Here is a 7,511-nt window from a genome sequence, read left to right on the forward strand (position 1 = left end):
GTTTTCATAGTATTTTGGTGTCCTGTTAAATGTCCTATTTTATAAATATTCATTTTGGCCAGCTATGTGGGGCGAGTTGAGCGTGAACCAGAAAGTATGGGGATCTCGTGCTCGCGCCTGCGCGCGCCTGCTCGCGCCTGCGCGCGCCTGCTCGCGCCTGCGCGCGCCTGCTCGCGCCTGCGCGCGCCTGCTCGCGCCTGCGCGCGCCTGCTCGCGCCTGCGCGCGCCTGCTCGCGCCTGCGCGCGCCTGCTCGCGCCTGCGCGCGCCTGCTCGCGCCTGCGCGCGCCTGCTCTCTCGTTTCTGGGTAGTTGACAGGAAGCAGCAGGCAAGTCAGGCCGCCCCTTACCACGTTTAGGGGCTGAAAATACTGACAGCCACGACCGTGAAGAAGTGCCAAAGTGAACGGTTTGTCTTGCAACAGCATCGTTTTCAGTGGCGCCAATTTAATTCGGTATGGAGTCGGCGTTCCAACACCCTGACGGAGAACACTGGAGTTGCCATGTAACTCAGACGCCGCACAAGCAATGCTCCAAGGTCAGTATCAAAGTTTTAAGTCACGCTGAAGCACGAATAGTGGCGTTTCGCTTCGACAATAGGACAATATACAGTATATAAACGATGTCGAAGTTGACGAGCTGAAGCAGAGGTCGCCATTTTGTGGACATAATTGGCGCGCAGAATGCGAAATGACGGAGAACACTGGAGTTGCCATGTAACTCAGACGCCGCAGAAGCAATGCTCCAAGGTCAGTATCAAAGTTTTAAGTCACGCTGAAGCACGAATAGTGGCGTTTCGCTTCGACAATAGGACAATATACAGTATATAAACGATGTCGAAGTTGACGAGCTGAAGCCGAAGTCGCCATTTTGTGGACATAATTGGCGCGCAGAATGCTCGAAATGACGGCGAACACTGGAGTTGCCATGTAACTCAGACGCCGCACAAGCAATGCTCCAAGGTCAGTATCAAAGTTTTAAGTCACGCTGAAGCACGAATAGTGGCGTTTTGCTTCGACAATAGGACAATATACAGTATATAAACGATGTCGAAGTTGACGAGCTGAAGCCGAAGTCGCCATTTTGTGGACATAATTGGCGCGCAGAATGCGCGAAATGACGGAGAACACTGGAGTTGCCATGTAACTCAGACGCCGCACAAGCAATGCTCCAAGGTCAGTATCAAAGTTTTAAGTCACGTTGAAGCACGAATAGTGGCGTTTTGCTTCGACAATAGGACAATATACAGTATATAAACGATGTCGAAGTTGACGAGCTGAAGCCGAGGTCGCCATTTTGTGGACATAATTGGCGCGCAGAATGCTCGAAATAATGTAAGCAATTGTTTCAACCGGTTCATTTGCAATCCATAACATAATGTGAATGACTTTGGGACAAATTGACAACGATTTTTTAAAAGTATGTTTCGCTACCCTCGTCGTAGTCAATGACAACTGAAGCTAAAAGTGGTTTATTTGGAAATATTTGGTGTGACGTGAAAATCCCTTGATGTCCTGGTTATGTTGCGAGCATGGTGTGTTAAGTTCGTGTTGGAACCTATTGCCATCAGAGGCGAGGCATCTGTTAGGTGAGTGTAAGCCGCTGATTTTATCTTTGAGCATCATTGTGACAACGGAAGAGAAAGCACACTCATAACCCTTCTCCCTTATTCGGTCTATTTTAATGGCAACTAAAAAACTTACTTCTGAACACCGCATCATTGCAATAAGTATTCAATGCAGGAATGAATTTTATAAAACTGAGTATTTCATTACAGCAAAGGAATAGCAGCTAATCTTCCAACTTCTGTTACAGATGAAAAGCCGCTTGTCGCTTAACAGCCCGTGGGATCCCTCTGCATCCATCTCAACATGAGCTCCAAATCGTCATGTGATGCCATAGGTCAGGGGTGGGCAAATATTTGGACTCGAGGGCCGCATTGAGTTAACAAAATTGTCTGGGGGGCCAGAACATATACGTATTTAACACACACACACTATTTTATGCTTATCATTTTCCTTGAATTATTTGTCTAATTTTATCTGTAAAAGTGTTATCCTATATCAGTTGTATGTTCTCATGTCCCTTTTTTAGGAGCACTTTAAACATCACACCACATCCAACTATGTCATTTAATTTTACAGTTTTGTTGTTTATTTTTTACTAAATCAGACATCCGACTTGCAAGTCATGTTGCCAGTTTGTATGTTAAAAGTTGAAGTTACTTAGAAAGCAACTGGCGGGCCGGATTCAAACGCTTGGTGGGCCGCATGTGGCCCCCGGGCCGTAGTTTGCCCACCCCTGCCATAGGTTCTCCAGTGGACTGTTTCACCTATTGCACGCACAAGACGGCATTTTCTGGAGCTTCAACCTTTTGCGTCCCTCAGCAGTCTGTCGGCCCCCGGGGAAGGACTCATGTATCGTGTTGGCACACCATCAACAACATGGCCTCGGCGTTCTTCACAGGTAGGAAGACCTGTTCAAGTAAATGACATGATACATACACACATGTAGCACAATAACACAGGATAAATGAATAGATGACAAAAGATATGCAATTCATACACGAGTGCCATGACTAATGCTTTGGCTGTAAAGGTTGCTCTGGCTGTTACAGCACAATGTTAGCCGGCCACATGGAGGTCATTATAATTGCCTACATTTCTTCCCAGCTCTGACAACTACTCTCTTCTTAATCACCACTTGTACTCTTTGTTAAAGCTTAAGGCTAAACCAACTGTAACACTTGTCTATACGAGTGGAGCATCTGTTGACAACCATTGAAGTATTTTGCAATAATCTAGTCATGTTAGTAGTTACAAATAATGTCACACTTTGTATAAGGAATGTTTTTGCAGTATTTACGGGTTACAATCGGTCCACTTGTTGTGTACTTTTTTGGACCTTTAAAAGCATTTGTTTCTATCTTTTTTTTTCACATTTTGAAAAACATAAGACATAATTGGCGCGCAGAATGCTCGAAATAACGTGAGCAATTGTTTCAACCGGTTCATTTGCAATCCATAACATAATGTGAACGACTTTGGGACAAATTGACAACGATTTTTTAAAAGTATGTTTCGCTACCCTCGTCGTAGTCAATGACAACTGAAGCTAAAAGTGGTTTATTTGGAAATATTTAGTTTGATGTGAAAATCCCTTGATGTCCTGGTTACGTTGCGAGCATGGTGTGTTAAGTTCGTGTTGGAACCTATTGCCATCAGAGGCGAGGCATCTGTTAGGTGAGTGTAAGCCGCTGATTTTATCTTTGAGCATCATTGTGACAACGGAAGAGAAAGCACACTCATAACCCTTCTCCCTTATTCGGTCTATTTTAATGGCAACTAAAAAACTTACTTCTGAACACCGCATCATTGCAATAAGTATTCAATGCAGGAATGAATTTTATAAAACTGAGTATTTCATTACAGCAAAGGAATAGCAGCTAATCTTCCAACTTCTGTTACAGATGAAAAGCCGCTTGTCGCTTAACAGCCCGTGGGATCCCTCTGCATCCATCTCAACATGAGCTCCAAATCGTCATGTGATGCCATAGGTTCTCCAGTGGACTGTTTCACCTATTGCACGCACAAGACGGCATTTTCTGGAGCTTCAACCTTTTGCGTCCCTCAGCAGTCTGTCGGCCCCCGGGGAAGGACTCATGTAATCGTGTTGGCACACCATCAACAACATGGCGTCGGCGTTCTTCACAGGTAGGAAGACCTGTTCAAGTAAATGACATGATACATACACACATGTAGCACAATAACACAGGATAATTGAATAGATGACAAAAGATATGCAATTCATACACGAGTGCCATGACTAATGCTTTGGCTGTAAAGGTTGCTCTGGCTGTTACAGCACAATGTTAGCCGGCCACATGGAGGTCATTATAATTGCCTACATTTCTTCCCAGCTCTGACAACTACTCTCTTCTTAATCACCACTTGTACTCTTTGTTAAAGCTTAAGGCTAAACCAACTGTAACACTTGTCTATACGAGTGGAGCATCTGTTGACAACCATTGAAGTATTTTGCAATAATCTAGTCATGTTAGTACTTACAAATAATGTCACACTTTGTATAAGGAATGTTTTTGCAGTATTTACGGGTTACAATCGGTCCACTTGTTGTGTACTTTTTTGGACCTTTAAAAGCATTTGTTTCTATCTTTTTTTTTCTCTAAAATTGTATTTTTAGTATTTTACACATAAGTGCCCACTATATGGCGGAATTTCCAAAGAATATTAGCAGTACCTAAAAAAAATAAACACCAAAAATTTCCCAAGTACAGTTGCAGTAATTTTAAGTGACCACTAGATGGCGGAAATTCAGTTTCAGTTGCAGTAATTTAAAGTGGCCACCAGATGGCGGAATTTCACATTTTAAGTTGCAGTACTTTTAAGGGACCACCAGATAGCGGAAATTCCCAAGTATAGTTGCAGTAATTTTAAGTAACCACTAGATGGCGGAATTTCACATTTTAAGTTGCACTGCTTTTAGGTGACCACTAGATGGCGGAATTTCACATTTTAAGTTGCACTGCTTTTAGGTGACCACTAGATGGCGGAAAATCCCAAGGTAAGTTGCAGTAATTTTAAGTGCCCACTAGATGGTGGCATAGGGTTAGGGCTAGGGCTAGGTTTAGGGTTAGGTTTAGGGCTAGGGTTTAGGGCTAGGGTTTAGGGCTAGGGTTTAGGGCTAGGGTTTAGGGTTTAGGGTTTAGGGCTAGGGCTAGGGTTTAGGGTTTAGGGTTTAGGGTTTAGGGCTAGGGCCAGGGCCAGGGCCAGGGCCAGGGCCAGGGCCAGGGTTAGGTTAGGTAAGAAGTGCCGAAGTAAACGGTTTGTCTTGCAACAGCATCGTTTTCATTGGCGCCAATTTAATTCGGTATGGAGTCGGCGTTCCTACACCCTGACGGAGAACACTGGAGTTGCCATGTAACTCAGACGCCGCACAAGCAATGCTACAAGGTCAGTATCAAAGTTTTAAGTCACGTTGAAGCACGAATAGTGGCGTTTCGCTTCGACAATAGGACAATATACAGTATATAAACGATGTCGAAGTTGACGAGCTGAAGCAGAGGTCGCCATTTTGTGGACATAATTGGCGCGCAGAATGCTCGAAATAACGTGAGCAATTGTTTCAACCGGTTCATTTGCAATCCATAACATAATGTGAACGACTTTGGGACAAATTGACAACGATTTTTTAAAAGTATGTTTCGCTACCCTCGTCGTAGTCAATGACAACTGAAGCTAAAAGTGGTTTATTTGGAAATATTTAGTTTGATGTGAAAATCCCTTGATGTCCTGGTTACGTTGCGAGCATGGTGTGTTAAGTTCGTGTTGGAACCTATTGCCATCAGAGGCGAGGCATCTGTTAGGTGAGTGTAAGCCGCTGATTTTATCTTTGAGCATCATTGTGACAACGGAAGAGAAAGCACACTCATAACCCTTCTCCCTTATTCGGTCTATTTTAATGGCAACTAAAAAACTTACTTCTGAACACCGCATCATTGCAATAAGTATTCAATGCAGGAATGAATTTTATAAAACTGAGTATTTCATTACAGCAAAGGAATAGCAGCTAATCTTCCAACTTCTGTTACAGATGAAAAGCCGCTTGTCGCTTAACAGCCCGTGGGATCCCTCTGCATCCATCTCAACATGAGCTCCAAATCGTCATGTGATGCCATAGGTTCTCCAGTGGACTGTTTCACCTATTGCACGCACAAGACGGCATTTTCTGGAGCTTCAACCTTTTGCGTCCCTCAGCAGTCTGTCGGCCCCCGGGGAAGGACTCATGTAATCGTGTTGGCACACCATCAACAACATGGCCTCGGCGTTCTTCACAGGTAGGAAGACCTGTTCAAGTAAATGACATGATACATACACACATGTAGCACAATAACACAGGATAATTGAATAGATGACAAAAGATATGCAATTCATACACGAGTGCCATGACTAATGCTTTGGCTGTAAAGGTTGCTCTGGCTGTTACAGCACAATGTTAGCCGGCCACATGGAGGTCATTATAATTGCCTACATTTCTTCCCAGCTCTGACAACTACTCTCTTCTTAATCACCACTTGTACTCTTTGTTAAAGCTTAAGGCTAAACCAACTGTAACACTTGTCTATACGAGTGGAGCATCTGTTGACAACCATTGAAGTATTTTGCAATAATCTAGTCATGTTAGTACTTACAAATAATGTCACACTTTGTATAAGGAATGTTTTTGCAGTATTTACGGGTTACAATCGGTCCACTTGTTGTGTACTTTTTTGGACCTTTAAAAGCATTTGTTTCTATCTTTTTTTTTCTCTAAAATTGTATTTTTAGTATTTTACACATAAGTGCCCACTATATGGCGGAATTTCCAAAGAATATTAGCAGTACCTAAAAAAAATAAACACCAAAAATTTCCCAAGTACAGTTGCAGTAATTTTAAGTGACCACTAGATGGCGGAAATTCAGTTTCAGTTGCAGTAATTTAAAGTGGCCACCAGATGGCGGAATTTCACATTTTAAGTTGCAGTACTTTTAAGGGACCACCAGATAGCGGAAATTCCCAAGTATAGTTGCAGTAATTTTAAGTAACCACTAGATGGCGGAATTTCACATTTTAAGTTGCACTGCTTTTAGGTGACCACTAGATGGCGGAATTTCACATTTTAAGTTGCACTGCTTTTAGGTGACCACTAGATGGCGGAAAATCCCAAGGTAAGTTGCAGTAATTTTAAGTGCCCACTAGATGGTGGCATAGGGTTAGGGCTAGGGCTAGGTTTAGGGTTAGGTTTAGGGCTAGGGTTTAGGGCTAGGGTTTAGGGCTAGGGTTTAGGGCTAGGGTTTAGGGTTTAGGGTTTAGGGCTAGGGCTAGGGTTTAGGGTTTAGGGTTTAGGGTTTAGGGCTAGGGCCAGGGCCAGGGCCAGGGCCAGGGCCAGGGTTAGGTTAGGTAAGAAGTGCCGAAGTAAACGGTTTGTCTTGCAACAGCATCGTTTTCATTGGCGCCAATTTAATTCGGTATGGAGTCGGCGTTCCAACACCCTGACGGAGAACACTGGAGTTGCCATGTAACTCAGACGCCGCACAAGCAATGCTACAAGGTCAGTATCAAAGTTTTAAGTCACGTTGAAGCACGAATAGTGGCGTTTCGCTTCGACAATAGGACAATATACAGTATATAAACGATGTCGAAGTTGACGAGCTGAAGCAGAGGTCGCCATTTTGTGGACATAATTGGCGCGCAGAATGCTCGAAATAACGTGAGCAATTGTTTCAACCGGTTCATTTGCAATCCATAACATAATGTGAACGACTTTGGGACAAATTGACAACGATTTTTTAAAAGTATGTTTCGCTACCCTCGTCGTAGTCAATGACAACTGAAGCTAAAAGTGGTTTATTTGGAAATATTTAGTTTGATGTGAAAATCCCTTGATGTCCTGGTTACGTTGCGAGCATGGTGTGTTAAGTTCGTGTTGGAACCTATTGCCATCAGAGGCGAGG

The 7,511-nt window shown here is 43.4% G+C and overlaps 1 long non-coding RNA gene across 1 annotated transcript; it reads left to right on the forward strand.

The window, feature by feature from the left end:
* The first annotated feature begins 306 nt into the window (after positions 1 to 306).
* LOC131137574 (uncharacterized) lies at positions 307 to 4,657 on the forward strand. Its single transcript, XR_009131941.1, has 4 exons — positions 307 to 535; positions 1,813 to 1,899; positions 2,308 to 2,463; positions 3,467 to 4,657. It is a non-coding gene; the product is annotated as an uncharacterized LOC131137574 (long non-coding RNA).
* The last annotated feature ends 2,854 nt before the right edge of the window (positions 4,658 to 7,511 follow it).

Source organism: Doryrhamphus excisus, chromosome 10 (genome assembly GCF_030265055.1).
Source record: "Doryrhamphus excisus isolate RoL2022-K1 chromosome 10, RoL_Dexc_1.0, whole genome shotgun sequence".
Taxonomy (NCBI): domain Eukaryota; kingdom Metazoa; phylum Chordata; class Actinopteri; order Syngnathiformes; family Syngnathidae; genus Doryrhamphus; species Doryrhamphus excisus.